The sequence below is a fragment of the Camelus bactrianus genome, chromosome 3, assembly GCF_048773025.1.
Source record: "Camelus bactrianus isolate YW-2024 breed Bactrian camel chromosome 3, ASM4877302v1, whole genome shotgun sequence".
Taxonomy (NCBI): domain Eukaryota; kingdom Metazoa; phylum Chordata; class Mammalia; order Artiodactyla; family Camelidae; genus Camelus; species Camelus bactrianus.
In genome coordinates, this window is record NC_133541.1 from 57031779 (window position 1) to 57054033 (window position 22255).

Sequence of the window (22255 nt, forward strand, 5' to 3'; positions counted from 1 at the left end):
TTTGGTAAAATGTAAGAATTTTGACTACCACACTACTTCATAAAGCTCATTTATGAAAGCGATGGAGCTCTGATTGGGTTTTTCTTCTTAGTAGACTCTTCCTACTCCTCTCTCTCCATCTGCTTCCTCATCAGCTCGCCCCGGACTCCCGCCTTGAGACGCCACTTGGAGTGATTTTAAATCTCAGTCTGATTCTACCGTGGTCATTATAACCATGCAGTACATTTCCAGACCCCCAGGATTTTCATTCCGAAGAGAAACGGTGGAATTGTTAGCAGCTGGGTCCTCTTTGAAAGAGCAAGCCACACATATTTGTAGAGCTTTGGGGGATTGTGGGAGGAGCGAAACAATTGTCACTCGCGTCCACTTTCCTGGCAGCACCTCAAAGGTTACCGAGTAAGAACAGCAGTGCCCAGCTGCCCTGAAGAGCCAAAAAGAGAGTGAAATTTAAAACTTGAATTGCCTCTCTAGTCTCATTATGTATTATTTGTCAATCATGGATAAAAAGTGGTTTTTGCCCTCCAGCTGCTAGCCCTGGGGTGCGCACATCACTCACTGGTGCCACTTTCTTGTGCAACATTGCAAGAAAATCAATGATTGCACCTTTTTTAAGAGGATAGGTGGTCTTTTTTTCCCCTCACTTTTTTCTTTTTTCTTTTTAACCTGATGGTTTAAACTAAGAAGGCAAGTCACTTGGGAAAAAAATAAGTAAACTTTGTTGTTACAGGGATAAACATCTTAGATATTGAAATAATGTGTATTAGAACACATACAAGGAACTTTTTCCTTCTTTCCTTTTGGAGCCAAAATGTCTGAAATACACTGAATGGCCGCAGCCTGGCGGGAGAGGGATATCGTACTCCTTTGTCCCAGACCTTGCAAATGAGCAATAACATGCACATAATCACTCAGTGTGAAATGCAGACCTTTAAAAATAGATTCATTTTGATGCCTGCCTCTCAAGCTTGTTTTACAACATTAAAACACATTGCCCTCATTTGTACCTTTCATTCATGTGACAATGGAAGTGTTTTTTTAAAAAAATGTACTACCATTTTAGGACCTAAGTAACTTTTTATTGTACTGTGCAGGGAGTGAGGATACGAAGCTCAGATACATTTTCAGTCGATGTGATAAACACATATTAAACCACACTACACATGACTTTCTGTCTAATGTTCCTTAAACAAAGTACCAAAACATCACCTCAGTTATTCAAGCATATTCAAATAGGAAACTTGTTAGCATCTCTTTGCATCTTTGGCTTGTATAAAAGAGAAAAGTCCCAAGAGAGGCAATGCTGAACTTTTTTTTTTTAAAGATTTCTTTGACCAGGAAAAGTGCACTTAAGGCATTAGCAGTAAGGCATTAGCAGTCACAGCTTTTATTCTTTTGTAAGTTAAATACTACTCACAAAACAATTCAGAATTGTGATTTGTACACATTCTACAGGTGAATCAACATGCTAACATAATTGATAACCTGCAATGAAACGGATCTTGTTGAAGTAAGATAAGACATTTTCTCCCTCTCATGCCTTTTTTTCCCCTTTTTAAAATAATTCCCTCTAGAAACAGAAGTTGATGCCAACTGGAAAAATCCAATCATGGAAGCTCCAGCAGGTCAAACTTCCCCTTTCATGCTCTCATTTACATGGAAATGTGAGGTGATCACATCCGTCAGAAATTTTGCAGAATGTAGGTTTGGGCAGTCGGGACAGTGCAATAGTTCGGGCCCACCTAATTCTTCAAGCTTCTTACTTTCTGTGGGCAGGATGTGCACCCTGCAGTCAGTGCAGGATCAAATAGAAGGCACTGGACTAGCCAGGCATCCAGAGAAAGCTGTGTAACGCCATGGCATTTCCTATGGTTTCCATCTGAAGCTACAAAGGACTGGGGCAGGTTGGTCTGTACCTATGAATGTATGTATACAGACTGCCACCTCAGCTGGTTCTGATTTCCTCCTAATGTTACGGAAACAACAGGCCAGTCAAGAAACAAGCACCACTCGGAGGGTTGGAGTACTCAGATGTATTACACCAGCGGGCTCAGAGGGGCTTCTGCTCCGAAGCTCTGAGCACCTTCAAGATGTGCACATGAGGTTTTATAGGGTAAAGTACAAGCTTGGGGTATTCGGCCAATAGGCATGGAACAGCTTTAGCAGCAGCATCATCACAAAAGTGGAGGCGGGGAGGCAGTAAACCAACATTCCAAAGCCAGATATGTATCTTTGAAAATCCAGCTGGCTAGCAAGAACACATAAACAGCAAACCAACACTAACTAACCTAGATTTACAAGTTAGTCTAGCAGAACTCAGATCAGTATTCCAATACTTAGATTTGTGAGTTATCTTGTTAGACCAGCCCGGCTTCTCCTTCACATTCCCCCCTCTTGATGCTTTCACAACCCTAGTTGGAGTAAGCATCATCACTTATCTATTACAGGGGCTCATAATTGGAGGCTAACATCTGAAGTTTTATAGCCTCTATCCACTCACTGACAAAGTGGGTCAGGAAGTTTAGGACACAGGACCCAAATATCAGAACTGCAAAAATCAGGAGTAAGGGACCTATGAACAGTGCCAGCCAGGAGGTCCAGCCCCAGGGGCCTGTCCATGGGCTCTTATCTAAAATATGTTTTCTCTTTTACTCGGTCTTGTAACTCTTGAACCATCTCTCTGACAATTTCTGATTGATTGGCATAAAAACAGCACTCTTTGTTTTAGGAAGAGGCATAGTCCCCCCTCTTTGGCCGTGAGTAAGGTACAGATCCCTCCTGTTTTGTAAGACCACCTCGGCCAGAGCGTCAATCTGATTTTGCAGAGTTCCCAGGGTTTCTGCTATTTGTTGGAGATCATGGCTGAATTCACCTGTAAGCTGAAAATACAGGTTGGTACATGGACCATTTGTCACACGGTTCCATGCAGGTGCATTGTACAACCAAGTCGAGTGAGGGCATTAGCGTCAGTAGCATCAGCCTTATGATTATCTTAGACATGATGCTGCAGTGATGGCACTAATTATAACAAGATATAAAATAGCTATCAGGATTCTATGGCCTATGTTCCAGTTAGGTGTGGTGGCGCTAGCTAGCCCCACTGCTAATACGCAGACTAGTATAGCGAACAAGAGGCAAGGGAGCACAAAAGAAATACATTTAACAACTGCGTTGAGCTTTCCTCAAGCTTCGGCCGTGCGTTGACTAGCCAGCTTCTGGGTGTGGCTAGAGCAGGGCTTGTTGATTCTTTTCTGGTCCCTCTTGATCTTGATCTTGAGCGGGTCTCACGGGACACTCTCAGTTTTCCAGGGACCCTCTGTCTGAGGTGAAGTCGCTCTCTTAACCCTGGAGTGGTGGATCCAATGGATGATTTCTGCAACTTTAACAGCTGCAGGGGTGGTTAATACCACTAAATATGGTCACTTACAGTAAATAAGGGCATGTGTCACTAGATAGCCCCCTACTTGACAGGATCGTGGTTGGCAGAAATGGTGGGCAGTTGAGTCCCCAGTAGCCCCTATAATAGTCACCTTTTTCTTGGTCAGGGGGGCTACAGGTTGGGTCACCACAGAATACTCTGCTCCTGTGTCTACCGTAAAAGTCATTGGTTGGCCCCCTATAAACATCTTGACCTTGGCCTCCCGGGGGCCCAGGGGCAGGGAGCCCGGTCTCTCCTATTCTGAGTTGACCCCAGCCAGTCCGATGTGATTACTGGCTGGTGGCTCCAGCTGATAAGTAGGCCTTTTGGGGGGGTGCTCTCTTTCCATCCTTTCTGTTTGGGCACTCGTTCTTCCAGTGTCCTGTCTCCCGGCAGTATGTGCGCTGGTCTCGGCCCAGGGGCATCGATGGTTGGGGTCCCCTCTTCCGGGGTGGTGCAGGATTCTGGCTGAAGCTTGTTTTCCTCAGGGCTGCTGCAAGGAGTGTGGCTTTCTGCTTCATTCGCTGGTCTGCTTCTCGTTGGGCTTCCCGTTCTCGGTTTACAAAAACTTTGTTTGCAACTTCCAGCAGCTGTGTAGCGTTCATCCCTGCAAATCCATCCAGTTTCTGGAGTTTCCGGCGTATATCTGGGTATGAGTGGGCTATGAAGGCAGTGTTGACCATCTGCTGGTTTTCTTGGGCCTCAGGATCAAAAGGAGTGTAGACTCGGAATGCTTCACACAGTCTCTCGTAGAAGTCAGTGGGGGCCTCATCTGGCCTCTGGGTCACCATGGTCGCTTTAGGCATGTTAGTTGGCTTCTTGGCTCCTGCTCTTAGCCCTTGTAGGATGGCCTCCCGGTACTCACGCAGCACTTCTCTTCCTTGTTGGGTGTTAAAGTCCCAATCTGGTCTGGTGTCAGGGGCATGTGTCATGGCCCATCCCTCAACATCCATTGTGTCCCCAGGGGCTCGGCCCTGCAGCCATTTTCGTGTTTCAGTGAGAATGCATCTCCCCTCCTCTGTATTGAAAAGAGTCAGAAGCAGCTGGCGGACATCTTCCCAGGTGGGCTGGTGAGAATGGAAGATAGACTCTACAAGGTCACTCATAGCCTGCGGCTTGACAGCCTGATTACAGTTGTCACATACCACCAAGTAGAAATCATCGTGGGCTGGACAGAGACCAACTATTCGCATGTCTTTGCGACAGAGCCCTATTACAATCCCAGCATCGCTTCAGGACTGGGCAGGGGCCGGTGCTCCCCGACAGTTGCCATGGAGGCAGCGGCGGCCGAGGTGGAGGGGGTGCCAGGGCTGTTGCTGCTGCTGCTGCTGCTGCTATTGCTGGGTGGCTTTTCAGAGCAGGAAGGAGTATGAGGGTGCCAATTGAGCAGGGCTGTAGTGCTAAAGGATTGGTAGCAGACTACGGGGTGCCCAGAATGAAAAGTCCCATTTTCCCCAACTTGCTGCGGCCCTTGTGCAGCGGCATTTGGAGGGCCGGTGGTGCTGGCTTCCCGGCTTGTGCTGAGCGGATTCTCCTTCCTACCGGCTCAGGCTGGGGGCTGGGCTCTGCCTCTGGGTCCTCAGATGGGAGGTGTTGGTGCCCTGGGGGCATAGGGAAGGGGTAGGCATATCTGTTTTCTGCGTCTCCCTGGAAAATAGGCTTTTTCCTGTCTGTCTTTTTGGCCTGGACCGGCTGGGCTGCTAATATCTTGCATTGTCCAGGTCCATTTGAGCAGAACCAAACCCAAGGGGGTAGAGTCTGGGCGATATTCAGCCAGGAGTCAGTGTAAGGGAATTGCTCTGGGTGGCCTGGGGTTCCACTGATTATTTGATAGACTGCTCACACTGTTGCTAGGTCCAGAGTTCCTCCTGAGGGCCACCCGACTCCAAAGGCCAGCGATTCAAGCTCACATAAAGTGCGGAGCCTGCCAGGGGTCATTCAAATTCCACAGTCTCCTGAGAACCCCTTTTTGAAATTCTTAATCATGCAGTCTAGAGTGGTGGGTTTCGACTTAGAGCCTCCCATTTTTTTTAGATGTTTGGGAAGGTAGCCTTTATATCTTTTCTTCACTCCTCAAAACACCGGAATTCCCAGAGAGACTGCTCTCTTGCTGGGTCTATGAGTTGTTTTAAGGCTAGCTTGGTCAGGGACTCTGGGTTCCAGTCACAGCTGATGTCTCTGGAACTCAAGGCCTCAAGCAGTACCAGGGACTTTCTTCATTAAATCCTCTCTATATCCTGAACTAACGTATCAGGGGTGTGGTACTGACGGCAGATGGTAAAACAAATGGACTAGTAAAGGGACCTCCAAGGCCGGGTGAGCCCGGTCCTGAAGGAATTCATCTTCTAAACTCGAGTCCTGGGGGTCTGGGGCTAGGCAAAAGGGGCACTACTTGGGTCTGTTCTGTAGGGGAACACTAAGTCTCAGGTGTTCTGTGACAGAATCAGATAGGAGACTTTCTCAAAGAAATAGCATCCTAGCCTCCGAGGGCACAGGGGCGTTGACTCATTGGCTGTCTATGTCCTCTTCCCTCCCAGTGTAGCCACCCTGTGCCGGTGTCACAGACAAGACAAGGGAGGGTTTTCGTTGCGTCCGCCTGGCCGCTCCCCTTGTGGGGACGAAGGTGCCTCTTAGCTTTGGTGGGTCAGTATAAGCCGCTGACTCCGATCGGGACCCTGAGGGACCGATACCGCCCTGAGCCATATAAGGTCACCACGGAACCGCAGGTTGGGACTCACTCGAACTCCGTAGCAGAATGCCGTGGAGCTACAAACTCGAGCCTGATCGCATGCTTCACAGGCCGCTCGTTCACACACACACACACACACACACACACACACACACACACACACACACACACACACGTTAACAACAGTCATCCCACCAATACCAATATCCTATTTCCTGTAGGAGGGGATCAGCCTCCTCTTCTGTCCAATGGAACAGGACCTGATACCTCCCGGGGGTTCCTACCTTGTCCGGATGGCCACCTGGTGAGTCTGTCCATCCCTCCATGGAGTCTGGATCTGGTTGTAGCCCAGCCACCCAGGGGCCGGGTTGCCGTCACGAAAGAGAACCCAAAATACCGTCGGGCGGCGCCACCTCATTCACTGCTGGAATCCCATCCCCCGGTCGGCCGGAGCCACCAGTCCAGCGGCTCAAGGGGCCGGCGTGGTTGTATCTCGCTGGGGCCTCCAGAAATGTTACGGAAACGACAGACCAGTCAAGAAACAAGCACCACTCGGAGGGTTGTAGTACTCAGATGTATTACACCAGCGGGCTCAGAGGGGCTTCTGCTCCGAAGCTCTGAGCACCTCCAAGATGTGCACATGAGGTTTTATAGGGTTAATTTCAAGCTTGGGGTATTCGGCCAATAGGCATGGAACAGCTTTAGCAGCAGCATCATCACAAAAGTAGAAGCGGGGAGGCAGCAAACCAACATTCCAAAGCCAGATATCTATCTTTGAAAATCCAGCTGGCTAGCAAGAACACATAAACAGCAAACCAACACTAATTAACCTAGATTTACAAGTTAGTCTAGCAGAACTCAGATCAGTATTCCAATACTTAGATTTGTGAGTTATCTTGTTAGACCAGCCCAGCCTCTCCTTCACATTCCTAGACTTGCGAGTTATCTTGTTAGACCAGCCTGGCTTTTCCTTCACACTAACTCTCTCCAGGATCCCTGGAAGTGAACTTTGGTGAACTTGATACAAGTTCATCCTTCATCACCAAATCTAAAATCACAGAAGTTTTGTCTGGGACTCAATTTCAAAATGAGGACCTGTCTGTCCAAGTTACATGTTTCCAACTATTGTTGACGATTTGGCCCTAGCATCTGTCATGTTTAATGTTGGACATTCCTGAGTAGCTAGGTATAGTGTAAGAGAATTGGCACTTAGAGGACCAGCACCATGGGGGTGGTGTTGTAGAACATGTTTCATGAAAGATGCTTCCAAATAGGTGAGGATTCTGTGGTGGTCCTTGGCAACAAGTATCTCTGAGTTGCTTTTAACATTCCTCTTTTTCTCTTTATTCCTCTTCACCCTTCCCAACCGACCCATCAAAAGTGGGGTAAGAAGTTGGCCAAACTGAATGCTTGCTCTTGCTTTGTGGATTCTCCCTGAGTTCCCAATTTTATGCCTTTGTTCTCCTGTCCTTTACCTGGGGTATCTTTCTCTTTTTGCCATATGTTCACAATCTCATTAATCATAAAGTCTCATTTACAGACTCTTCATCTATGAAGCTTTTCCTGATCCTGTCAGCTGGAAATAATCCCTCCTTTATCTGAACTTCCATAACCCTCACTGAGTGGCATCATCACCATAGGGTATACACATAGATACACTAGAACATAAGATGCTTGAGGGCAGAACTAGCTCATTTTTCTACCACTCAATTGTTAGAAAGATGATAGGCACTCAAATGATATTTGTTGAAAGAATAATGAATGAGTTGATAAATATTCATTGTATTTAAATATAAAGTGACAGGAGGACTTGAATATAGCCAATAAGTACCATAATAGAAGGCTGCAGTGAAAAAAAGTATTTAACGAAGAGAGACACATGCAGGGCCCACCTTGCTCTTGTATACTCTTTGGTTAAGGCCAACCTCACCGTCACTGCAAGCCGCAGAGATACAAGCACTGCTTGCTACATCCTCAGTCCCTTAGCACAGTAACTGGCACGTAACAGACACTCAAGAAATGTTTTTTGAATGAAAAAAACATTGAATTTTTGGATTTGCACATACTAACTACTACATATAAAATAGATAAACAGCAAGTTCCTACTGCATAGCACAAGGAACTATATTCAATACCATGTAATAGCCTATAATGAAAAAGAATATGAGAAAGAATGTATATATGTATTTGTATAACTGAATCACTATGCTGTACACAGACATTAACACTACATTGTAAACCAACTATACTTCAATTAAAAAAAAAAAAAGCAAAGATTTTTTATATATAAGTCCCTAGGTTAAAAAGGGAAACTTTAGGGACATCAGAAGGAAAAGATAAAATTAAAACAAAACAAAGCCTAAAGCATCTTAAGAGAAACCACTAAAAAATGGTATCCTAATTTCTACCTGTCTGACCCTGTCTGAGCCTCCTTGAGCTCTGAGTACTCTTCCTGTACAATGTTAAGTTGATGAGACAGCCACAAGTGATAATCTGTGTAAACTCAACCATTCTCTCATTAGCCCAGAAACAGATTATAAAAACTGATACTGGCTCTTGAGAATTCTTCTGCAGAGCACTCTCTTTTTTCCAAAGTAGCTCCAAACTTGATAAGATCCAAACCTTTGGAGGAGAGATTAGCATCAGACCCAGTGGGGATTTCTAATCACATAAAACAAGATAACATGTTATCTGGGAGAAAATTAATCCTCACTTATTTATGCAACTTGACACATGGGAATTCTTTTAAATAGCTGTCTGGTCCATTTCATTTCTTAGGTTTTATTGCTTTGACATCTAACTATCTTTAATTTATGAGTATTCAAATGGTTCTTGATTAAGATAACTAATAATTTTATTAGTTCTTGCTTCATAAAATAAGTCATATAATCAAACTCTGAAAAAGGTCATATTGATATTTTTTCAATGAGAACTCCAGGTTTATGACATCAGGTACCCAAAGTTGACAACATTATTTCTGCACTTACAATTTAATATTATCTGGAAGAGATCTACAGAAAATTGCATGGTGGCTGGTGCTCATTCATAAAGGAATGAAGAAAGGGATGCGTGTTTGAATGAACTTTGTACAACAAGTAACTGCTTGTTTAAAATTCCTTGCATTTCCAGACAGTTCTTTTAATTTTTGATGGCATCATATCCTATTTCAAAATTTGCATAAACTTTATAGAACTAGCGATTCACACCTCTTTCCACAAATGACTTTAAATGAATTCCTCCCTGATATGATTCCATTAAAAGTGAAAGGGAAAGTGTACCTTTATTTAAAAGTTTACCTACCTGGTTAGTGAAAATAAAAGGTATAAATAAGATGATAAAGAAGGAGTTTAAGATATTTCACTACCTCAAATACCTTCAACAATTTAGTAAATATCTTTCATATATTAATTATATAGCCAGAAGACATTTCTCAGTCATTAATATTACATGAGGCAAGCACAGCCAAAAGGTGTTTAAATCCAGTTATACACAAATTAACATTATTACATTATTGCCAAATTACAACCAATGAATTACCAGTTACTCTTATTTACTTATTATAAAGAAAGCTAGCCCCAAAAGCTCTCTGTAGCCTGGCTTGTTATGGTTTATAATTGTAGTTATAATAGCAATCAAGTTCCTATAAAGTCACTTAAAGTATATTAATATCACATTCTCAATTAAACTACAGTTTTACAACATCAAGCACTACAAGGTGAAAGTATAAACAAATTCATTTAGTTCAGTCCCTAATTTTACCCTGAAATGTTCTACTTTGTATGTGATATGCATTCTACTCATAGGATGATTTCTAATCTCCAAATACAAACTATGATGGCCTGCACAATTGCATTTCTGATTTGGGCTATACAGTAAAATAGCTTCAGAATTCTGATAAGGAAAGCATTCACTCAATGTTTTTAGGTAATTATTAATTTTTCATTTGAAAGCACAAAGTGACTACCTCAGTGATGGGTTCAAGTGTAATCACAGGGTCCAAAGTGTTACATTAGTTAAAACATGACAAACAACCACAAACTGGCATTTCTTCTCTACCCTCTCTTATTCATGGAAACACTATGACCAGGCCAAACCTATGTTAACACATCATTTTGAAAATTAATACCAATAAAGTAGGCAGAACAGGCATTCCCACTCCATTTGACCTAGGAGAAATTTGGGACTCAGAGACTCTAAGTTCCTCAAGATCACACAGTTAGTAAACAGAAGACCCAGAGAGCCGGATTGCTGGGAAAAGAATTTGCCAGGAAAAATTAATGAAGTATTTAGCATTCAGGTCAGTCAGAATCACCAGTTTTCCACTTCCTATATTTTTTCCCAAGAATCCTTATATGCTTTCCTATGGATCATCCTAATTTTTTTCTACTCTACTCATGTGATAGCATGTTCTCTGTATGTGACCAGTTTATTCCAGCCAGATTTCTGTTTTCCATTATCCTTAGATTCAAGGTTGGTATCCTTACACAGCTTTTTTTTTAGGCTGTCAATCAAAGATCCTGTAAGTGTTCCCTCTTTTCAAAGTACCCTGTACCTGAGAGAAATCAGAACAACAGAAATAAAATTGAGCCAGGTCAGAAATGTGCCTTAGGAAGAAATGTGCTTTGTGTACCTTCATTTAACAAACATTCACTTGATTCCTACCACGTATCTGACAATGACTGAGGAAGTCACTACCTAACAGGGAAGACTTACAGTAAGCCAAATTTGTATCCTGGGATGTATTCTAGTAGAAGCAACAAGACAGAGAGCTCCCAGGAGTGGGCATGTGATACTCGGGGAGTTAGGGAAGGTTGATAGAGAATGGACAATTGAAATAGCCATTGAAAGACCAAAAGGAATCAGCAAAGAAAGCCAATCCAGGCAAAGAAGAGAGTTGCCCAACCTGGTATGGCTCTTTTAAGAATCCTCCCCTTTCTAGCAGAATGGGATGTGTCCCACAGAGCAGGATATCCCCCTTGCATGCTTGCATGCTCAATTTTGCTAAACTTTTCTTCTTGAAATACCAGTTTTCACCAGCTTTGTATGACCTGTCTGCTATTATAAGGTGGCGTCCATCCAGTTGCCTTGATAAAGGAGCCAATCTGTCTTATACTTTGATCCTAGCAATGGTTCATGTGTCGGCATATTTGTGGAAAATTCATGGATTACACCACCCTCATTCAACCCAAAATATAGCACCTTGTATTGAGCCATAACTCCTTTAGCAAGTCTGCCCCTTCCTCCTGGGCAGGACCTGAAAAATGGTGGGAAATCACAGGATGTTGTCCAGGGACAGACCAAAGTTGAATATGGCTAGAAACTATTTGGGGAAAACCAGTAAATACTGGTGCTAGGAAAATAAAAGCAACAGCAATATCAATACAAGTTTACAAGCACTGAGCAGTAGCTCTCTGTCAGGCATCTTGTCAAGTATTTTTTGCTTTATATAATTTATTCCTCACAACAATTCCATGAGGTAGATTCTATTACTTTCCCTGTTTTACAAACGAAGTCACTAAAGTTTAGAGAGGTTCCGGTAATTCCCTAAAATCCCACAAATGGTAAACAGACCAGCTAGGTTCCCACCCACCCACACTCCAGAGCCCACACTCTTAAGCTGTATGCCTCCCAAATACAGGTCAGGTTGGCTTGCCGACCGCCATTTCATGTTTCATTAAAAATCTGAATTTGATCCTGACGAGGTGAGCTATTGAAGGTTTTTAAGCAGGGGTGTGTTTAGACTTGAATTTTAGAAAGATCATTCTGGGGGCATAGGGTGGGATAGATAGAATGGAGAGTGTTCAAAGACCACTGCATGACCCCATGGTGAGAAGATGAGGCCCCCAACTTGTGTGGTGGCCATGGCAGGAAGAAGTCATGAGAAGTATTTGAGAAGCAACTGACCACGTGTATATGGATGAGGAAGGTAAGCCAAAGAAGATTCCAAGGTGGCTCTTCGTAGCTGCTAACAGTATCAGCAGAGAGAGAGCACAGAAGGAGCTGGTTTAAGAGGCAAGATATGGAGTTGTAGTACAGCCCACTACCAGACATACCTCCTTCTGTGATCAAGCTTGCTCATGTCCAGATCGTTCTTCTAAGTCAATTTTATAGCTGGGAAAAAAAAGTAACTTTCTTGGAGATCTGTCGAAGAGTGTAAAGTACATGAAGACAGAGCCTGTAGACAGTCTGTTCTGATGAGTGTCTCTTCACATTCCCTTCCTACTCCATTTTCTAGAATATTTGTAGGCACCACAAAGAGAATCCACTACTATCTTCCAAATCATCATCTGGGCCTTAGAGGAAAAGAGCCCACCCAGCAGGTTTTTAATTGCCCCTACATTTAACCACCCAAATATCCCTGTTATCGTCTTTTTTTTTTTTAATGCCATGACTCATCAGACCACCAGGTAAAAAGCCCCAGGCCAGCAAGCCAGCAGCCAAGGAGAGCACCGAGAGAAGAGAGAATGACTCTTAAGGTCTCTTATTTCAAAAAGCTTTTGTAACTTATTCTTGCTGAGCAGAAAGCAACTCTTGAATAGTCCAATTTATTGAGATACCACAATGCTGACACAGTTGAAAATCAGCCCAATATCAAAATATAAATTGGCTTTCCATGCTAAGAAAAACAAAGCCATTGACATTTCCCGAGAGCCAAATATTTCATCACATGAACTAAAGCCTCTGTCTTAGTTCTAGGTCATATGTCAACAAGAGGGTGGTTTATTTTTTAAACTATGTGTCATGTGACCCAACTACATCATCTATAATAATTTTCTGGAGTGAACCAGACAACCAGGACCCTCTCTCAAACACAAATGCAGAGGCCAAGTCAAATCAGCAGCTGCTCTGGGTTTCTGAATGAGCTGTTGTAATTTAAATGTCTCATTCCATTGGGAACTCAGGGAGGTGACATAACCCAGAAGAAGCTCGGAAGCGAGAGTGTTTGTCGGGGTGGCTGAACTATGAGACCTTTAAAGTCTGCCCTCCAATTCTGTCTCTGGGAGTCAATGAATGTACTTCAGGAGTTTTTGGCGCTCAGGACAAGCTTCTTGGGAGGTTTATTTGACAGAAAAAGAAAAATGAGGCTGCAAGTAGGTGGATATGATGAAAGGTTTTTCTTTACATCATCTTCCATGGAAAGTATTTTTAAGTAGCTAGTTAAATGGTGGGTGTCGATTATGCTCTGTATTATGAGAAAAGACGATGTTCATCTTCTTGGACCAAATCCATACTACAATGAAGAGGGCTTGAGACGTGACAGGCAGAGATCAAGTTGATTCTAGGACTTTGCTCAGCTAAGAAGAATATCATTAAGCACTTTCTATTTTCCGTTGTTTAAAAAACAAAATAGAGATAGTTAAAATGGACTTGGAATGTGACATACAGACCGTCACTTTGGTTTTGTGGTCAAACCTTCTCGTGAAGGGTGGATCTTAATTTTTATTCTAAATTGTACACTGAATCAGTTTTTCCGTGTACTAAATGGTATCATTCAGTTAGCATTCAGTAATGCCTAATAGAAATATATGACTCTCACAGTAGATGCAGAAAAAGCATCTGACAAGATAAGAGTTAATCACCTTTTGATGATAAAAATGTTCAACAAACTAGAAATATTATTCAGCCTTAAAAAAGAAGAAAATCCTGTTGTTTGCAAGAATACGGATGAACCTGGAGGATATTATGCTAAGTGAAATAAGCCAGGCACAGAAAAACAAATGCTGCATGATCTACCTTACATGTGGAATTTTAAAAAGTCAAACTCTTGGAAGCAGAGAGTAGAAGGGTAGTTCCTAGAGGATGGGGGTGGGAAGAATGGGGAAATGTTGGTCCAAGATTATAAAGCTTCAGGTATGCAGGATGAATAAATTCTGGAGATCCAATGTACAGCATGGTAACTATTGTTAATAATACTCTATTGTATGCTAAAAATTAGGTAAGAGAGATCTTAATCTTTCCTACAAAAAAAAAAAAAGATAACAATGTGAGGTGATAGGTATGTTAATTACCTTGATTGATTGTGGTAATTATTTCACAATGTTTATGGTTTATCAAGACAGCACATTGTATATCCTAAGTACATACAATTTTAACTTGTCAATTATACCTCAATAATGATCAAAAGAATGGCTAATATACTTCCGCTTAGAATTCTGCTTGCTGTATTATATTCCAATTTGGGGAGGGCACAATATAAGATAATTCTTCATATTGGCTAAATGTTCCAAGCAGGGTTTTTACTACTTACTTTTAATATTCTTTAAAGAAAACTTAGTATGATCTTTTGGGTGGGCCAAATGCATTTTATAGATTTATATTATATACATTACATTGAATAGTAGTGTATACGATAAATATCTTAGAAACTTTCTAGCTAGTTTGGACCTCTTATCCGAATGTTAAGATTGCTATCAAAGCTAACATTTATGAAAGGATCATGGTGAGATTTAGAAAGTATTTAAAGACTCTGTCTTGGTAAAACATGTAAGGTCATTTGGTATAAGGGTCTGATTATCATGGTATAAGGTCATGTGCAGTGTCCTAGACCTTACCTTGAACTCTGAATTTATGTTCCAAGTGATATATAGTATTCATTTCAATTCCAAAGGATTGAGAAGGTACTCATATTTAATCATTTCTGTTATAGATTGAACCAGTTTCTCACCCTCTGTGAGAACTGCCTGTTAAGTTTTATGAGCCTGAAATTCTCCCATAGGTCATCTCATGTGTATCCAAGTGTTCTGTGTTAACTTGGATCAAGGTGTTCTGTTTACAGCCTTGGAAATGCCACATAGCTTCCAGTGATTTCCAACCATCGGTGGAAGTTTGGACGTGGCAGTGCATGTCAGATTTGTCTAGTGGACACCCGTAGACTTGGGATCCAATCCTACTCTGTTCTTGCCCTCTCTTGACCCCCAGATCCAGGACAGCTGGCAGGGCAGTCCATCCATAGCATAGCTTGGAAGCTGATCACACCCAACCAAGCCTCAAGGACTGCTCTCAAAACGGCGTTTGAAAGTAAACTGGAGAATCTTCTCAGGCCTTCATCTAGGACTCTTTTCCAAACTAGTGCTGTTTTTCATTTGATGCACTCAGACTGGAACAATTTCTCAAGTACTCTGATGCTGTCTTTGACCATGAGGAGAGAAGCGGGAAATGAAACCTCTGCTCCCACTCATCTCAAATACAGAAGTGTCCTAAGCAACCAAGATGTTCAGCCACACCCACCTCCTCCTGCTTCTTCTGGCCTTTCATCAGCCTTAATCTTCGGTTCTGTTTTTGTTTTTTTTTTTCCCCTTGTTTTGGCTTTGTTCCTATTTTCTAACTCTTGGCTTAGCTTGGTCTTTGTCTTTCATTAAGTTATTTCAAGAAAACTGATTAAATGGATTAATGTGAGACTGGAGGGTGCTGCTTAGAAACCCTAGTCTCATATTCACCTATTCCAACGGCTTGGGTAGGACAGTATGCTTGTCAATTTGCACACTCTCTGTGGTAGAATTGATATTAATAGACTATATTTATTCCACGCTTTGCTCTTTCAAGAAATTTCTGTATATGGTATCTCTTTGGCTTCCAGGAATGATGCATGCAGATGATAAGATAAATTTCAGTTCATTCTGAAGGACAGCTTTCTGTAAATTGACCTTCCCAAAAATGAAAGTGTACACTTCACAAAGGAGTGAGTTCCAGGCAATGAAGATATTACAGTAGATGGTAAAAGGTCAATCCTCAGGGATTTTGTAAAATGGTCTGTAGTTTGGGTGAAATTTTGGGTCAAATAATACTATGATGAAAAAGAGAGCGAATGAATGAGAGGCGATACATATTAATTCAGATACATTGTCTTGGGAGAAAGAGAAATTGAGAAGACAGGCTGCAGTTTTCTTAAAATCTTTGGCAAGATTATGGAACTCCCAAACACAGGTTTAATATAGTACATGTAGTGGAGCAATTCATCATTTTTAATGTTTTGTTTCAAAAGTTCAATAAGAGTCTGAAATAGTATAGGTCTAAATCATGGTCTCAGGATCACACCCGGGATGTGTGATTTACTTCTCCTCAGACCAACTTGACCAAACACGGAAGGGTTTATGGGACTATATCTGAAGGATTAAGTGTAAGTGGGAGCAAGGTGCACACGAAGACTGAGGATACCACCAGGGTATAGACAGAAGGAAGGGGTGGGAGAGCGGCTGGCTGTAGACAGATCTGGGGTGGCCAGAATGAAGGTAGCAGGGCTAGTAGCCCAGCATTGGGCAGGGCGAGAATGAGGTCACTGCCCTATTGAATTAGAAGCAGAGGAAACAACCAAACACCAGAACTGGTTTGCATGAGAGCTTCCACAGCTGGAAGAAATGCTTCCCTTCTTTGCTCCGAGACCAGCTCCAGTGGAATGTTTTAGTGAAAGGTTCACTTGGCCTAGTCCAAATTTACCTTAAGAAAAAAATCACTTTGTGACTTTTTAGAAAAAATATTGTTAATGATTTTATAGTACTGGGGCAGGTAGGGCAAGGGACCAACCCATTTTCTTTTCTATTTTACTGAGGTGATATTTTTTCAGGTGCCATATAGTATCATATCATATCATATCATATCATATAACATAACATAAATAACATTAAATTCTAATCACTTGCTGTGTTTCATATCTAACTCACATCACACACACACACACACACACACACACACACACACACACAAAGATTGTGAGTAGTGTTATTTGCCTGGCTTGGGTACATTTCCTGTCCTACACCTGGATCACCACTGACAGGAGAGACTTGGTCATAATGCACTAGGCTAAAAGATCCCAGATGCTCTTCAGATTTTACCATGTGTAAATGTGTCACCTGGAAAATGTTCAGGTTAGTATATGTTGCTTATTTTTTTTCAGGGGAAACTGACCATAAATTACTAACAATGCTTTATAAAATGTTAAGCACCCAACACTTAGATCTTGTTGCTGTTTTTTGTTTTACCATTCTCCAATAAAAGAAACCAGGCTCCTTGGAGGAACATCTGATTCTAGGACTAGGGCAGGAGGTATATAAAATGATCCTGGAGCATCTCATAGTGCCAGAAAGTAAGGAAGTTATTTTTTAAAAGCAAAACAACAAAACAAAAAGAACCTAAAAAGACCAGAATGATGAGGGCATGTCAGAGAGGCACAGGAGCCGACTGAAAGCTCTGCCAAGGGCCTAGTCAAATCTAAAATGATTTGAGCAACAAAGTAAAGTTGTACTGGATAGTAACTCAAAATAGTAAAATAAATCTTCTTAAGTCCAAATGGCTATAATAAGAAAATATGATTGGTTAAAAGAATAAATTGCATAAATAGATGAGTCTTTCATGCAAAAAGGATTCCAAATAACTTATGTAGATATTCTGCCCTCAAGGCAGTGGAACATAACTCCCTACTTTTAGTTTGGACTATAAAGAATAACCTCCTGCCCAGGAGTACTGGATGGAAAAGGTGATAAAGTTTACCTTTAGATGTAGAAGTCTGACAAATACTGCCTGACCCCAGTGGTCAAGGTTAACATCACAGTCGTAAGTCACAGAGACAGCACTTCACCTCCGTGCTCTTCCTCCCCAAAACTCATAACCGCAAGTCTAATTATGAAAAGAAATCAAACAAATCCCAAGTGACCATGGCTCCTCCAAACTGTCAAGGTTTTAAAAACAAGGAAAGCTTGAGAAACTGTCACAGCCAAAAGGAACCTAAAGTGACATGAAGTCTAAATGTGATGTGGTAGGCTGGATCAGATAAAGGATATTAGGATAAATCTAAAGAAATCTGAACAAAGCATGGACTCTGCTTCATAACAGTGTATCAACATTGGTCCATTAACTGTGGCAAATGTACCATACTAGTATAAGATAGAAATATTTGGAGAGACTGTGTATGAGGTATATGGAAACTCTGTACTATCATTGCAATTTTACTGTAAATCTAAAACTGTTCTATAATAAAACTATTAAAATATGTAATCCTGTCAGTAAGAAGTAATTAGAAATTCAGTTATTCACCTTTCAAAGTTGCAAAATCAGGTGTCTCTGAGACAAGCTCAGTGCCCAGTAATAACTAAATATCGAAGGAATGAATGATTATATGGTTCAATGCATCAAAGAAGTATTTTGGTAAAAATGCTTTTTAAGAACATTTGGTAAAAACAAAAGGCGATAAGCTGCTCGTAGTTTGGAGACACATCAATTCCTTCTGGTCCCTCAGGCACCATTATATGTTCTGGTAAAACGCAATGAATTAAATCTGCCCTGTTCAGTACCTTAGCTATTAGCCACATGTGACAACTGAGCATTTGAGACATGCAAGTCCAAACTGAGATGTGCTGTCAGTGCAAAATACACACAGCATTAAAGACTTGATGTCAACACAAAGTAGGAAAATTTATCGTTAATAATTTTTTATACTGCTTATATGTTGAAATGATGTTTTAGATATAACAGTTTAAGTTAAAGGTGTTATTAAAATTTATTTCACTTTTTTTTTTTTTACTTATTCTAGTATGGCCAATAGAAAATAGAAAATTTTAAATTACATTTGTGGCTCACATCACCTTTCTATTGGATGGTGCTGGATTAAATGAACCCCAGGAACCTGAAAGAGTTCATGGATTTCCCCAAGGTAAACAGAGTCCGTCCCAGAATGTGTTACTCCATTGTGGGTTTCCAGGCCCCCACCGCAAATAGCTGGAATTGTACTACATTAAAGCCATTTCTCTGAGATGTTTTTGCCACCGTGAAAAACCACCTACAGAGATAAGAAGCTTTCTTGGTTTTTCTCCCTTATTATCTTGAAGATTACACATAAAAAGGAATGCTGGAGACTCACCTCTTGAAAGGTTTGTCAGAGAGAAAATTAAAATGTAAAATGAAATACGTGCCACTGTATAGAGCACTTCTCATACTAGGTTTTTTATGGGTTTACCTTTGAGGTGGAAATGTAACTTCTTTCAAAGTTCATTTGCAACAACATTTTTAAAAGCATGAAAATATTCTAAGGCTGTAGGATCCACATTATAGAAAAGTGACCTGTCAAAAAATGAGACATTAACATGTCAGTTGCTTGGACAGCAGAGGCTACCAGACAACCAGAGCAAACAATGAACAGGAGTCGGCTTAGTTGCTAAATGTAAATTTCCTCTTGAAAGTTGAACGAAGAATAGGCTTCAGCTGGTACGGAAGGCAAATTTGTGTGTTTTTTTATTTTAACAAAATTTTGGTTTTTAAATTATACTCCCTTGAGTATATTGTATCTTCAGAAGAAAGAAAAGCCAGACAGAATGTTTCAGTTTGACACAGCAACATAGGTAGATCCGATCATAAAATTTCTAAGTGTAATTAAAGCTTATCAAGATAAGTAAGGTAAATCAATTGCCAGTAACTATGGTCGCCCTCTGCTCCAAATGGCTCTTAGAAGGAAATTATCCAAAAAGGGAGGCAGCCCTGTTTTTTTCATGTAAGAGCCTTGGAAAAAAGGGTTTAGTGTGGAGTTTGCCCCACTCTGATGGGTAGAATTGAGCATGAGATGTGGGAAGGGGACAGCATAAAAGTATAATTGATGTTATAATTTATAACATAGCTATCCTATACATGCAATGCCATCTGTATTGGCACCACAGGAGATTCATCCTAAAAATTGTAGTCAGTAACCAGGACTAGCAATCTATGTATCTACACATGTAGGAGCCAGATGAGAAAACAGAGGCACAGAAAGCCCCAGTCATTTGCAGACATACAGTCATGCGGGGGGTCCTGGACTGGGGCTCTGTGACCCTGGGTTCTTTCTAGGAACCGCCCCTGTCTCTTTTCCAAATATCATCCTCAGCAGACACATCTAACAAGTATTCAGGGAGTCTACAGAACACGTAGTGCCAAGTTTAAAAAAACCCACTGGCGAGGCTCACGTTGATTGACCCTGATTCTTTCCTTGAAGCAAAGGGAAGAAAAGTGGCTTCTACCCTTTCACTGTGTCTCCCGCTGAGACCTTTCTTCCTTGACATTGTGAAAGCTCTGTCTGAATGGTGTTACTCTGCCTCAGGAGTTCAATGTAATTGACTCATATACCCATGCAAAACCCACCAAGCTTCTGAAGCAATCACAGGAGGCTCACGGTGGGAGTCTAGACAGGTTCTGACACATGTGAAGAGCAGGAAATGTGTCCCATGCATTTCAGCTTCCGTGCAGGACAGACACTCTTGCTGTTGTGCCTCGGGCAGAACCAGCTCAGTGTGCCCCCTTTATTCCAGCTCTGAAACCCAAGTCCTGTGTTTAGGGCCAGAGGAGGGGGTGGAGGGCGCTCCTTGCTGCGTTAGGCCAGCCCTGCTGTGCGTGGCTGGAGAAGCACATCAGTAATAATTTAGCAGGCAGCAGCTGCAAGAGCGGGGTCCCTGCCAAGTGCCAGTCTTTGATTCTCCTCTCTACCAGGCAGTAGCTAGTTCATTCCCTGGGCACCCAGCCACATTTCAGAGAGAGCAGGACTGGTGATGGCTGGGACAGTGCAGACACACAGCCCCCTGAACAAGCCCCCACTATGAACCATTAACAGTGTGGAAGAATTGAGCCATTAGCAGTAACTAAGAGGAGACAGGGAATGATTCATTTAAAGAATTGTAGAGCCAGTGATAAAGTATACAGTTCTAAATAGAAACATTATAATAAGCAGGACACGATTTAAGAGTCCTTGCTTGGAGGGTGGCTTCTAAGGTAAGGTCCAATTTTATATACATGGATTCTCATGGAGCTCAGTTGGTTTTCTAATTAAAAAATAAACAATCCACCATTTCCTGTCAGATCTCAGGGTGGTTCCCTCGAGCCAAATGAGCATCAGTCATTCCAAACCTGAGATAATCAATGGATTGGAGTGTGTGTGGGAGGTAGGGTTTATGAAACACCGGCTGCCTCAGCGGTGTGTAAGAGGCTCTTCGAATTACTGCTACCCAACGAACAGTCTCATTCATAGCTTCCCTAGTTTTTCACCCTCAATCTTATCTAGATCAGATCTGTAATTTCAACACCAAGTCCCATTCACTGTGGCATGATTGCAGCACTCTGTTTTTATTGGAAATGGCAGGTCTTATTCTAACAGAGCCCCTAGCTTCTGTTTGTGGCAATCTGGCTTTGTGTTTGTTGTCAGCCTAAGGGGTTAAAATTCATTTTCAATAACAGCATGATGGATGCAAGCCTTCTTTTCACTGGCCTCAGGAACAATTTGGTGATTTGCATTTAAAGTCACAGACTCTATTTGGGTTTAAAGGCCAAATTTAATTGGCTTTTTTTTTTGAAGGTACAAGAGGAAAATAAAATTGTTATTGAATCAACAGTGAGCTGATCTGGAATGTTGCAGAAAAGTTTTTGAATACTAACAATAGGTTAATTCTGTAATTTAAAATAGATGACAATATTCTTGCTGTCGCCATGTTTTTAACACTGTATTCATTTTTTTTTTTTTTTTTTCAAGAAAGGAAGAACCTTGAAGCATCCTGTGGCCTTAATCTCTTAGAAGTCCTAGGGGATGCTTGAGCCAATTAATAAAGAGCCCCTTCACTTGAAGGATTTGAAAGCCAGCATTTGTGGTGAACAGGGAACATCAGTTAACCACATATTAGGGATGATTCCTTTGTTCGCTGTATGAAAGTGGTTTCTCGCAGACATTCTTATATTCCTATACACAATATTTATCTTCTTAAAGCCAAACTAATTCAAACGGCCTACGTGACCTTTAAATAGTATTTTTTCTGTCTCTTAGAAAACGATTTAAGGGTTTCACGATATTAGTGGGATTTCCCCTTTTTTTCCCTTAGTCTTCAAAAGATTTTTCTTTCATCTTCTTTTTCTTTCTCCCCAGCTATAAAATGTGCTCATTATGGGCCTATCCACCAGCTACAAAAGGAAGGAGACTCCTTCTATTCCAGCAGGTATGAATCTCAATAGCTCCTTTCATCTCCAGTGAGTTCAGTTCTGCTCTATTTAATAAAACCCAACACTTCACTTATCAGAGTCATTAGAAGGAAGCAAGACTGGAAGGAGGAAAGCCTTCATTTACTTCAGTGTCATACATAATTACACCATTTATTTCCCCAACGTGCTCTACACTTTTCCAATACCTTTTTTTTTTCCTTTCAGAATATTTC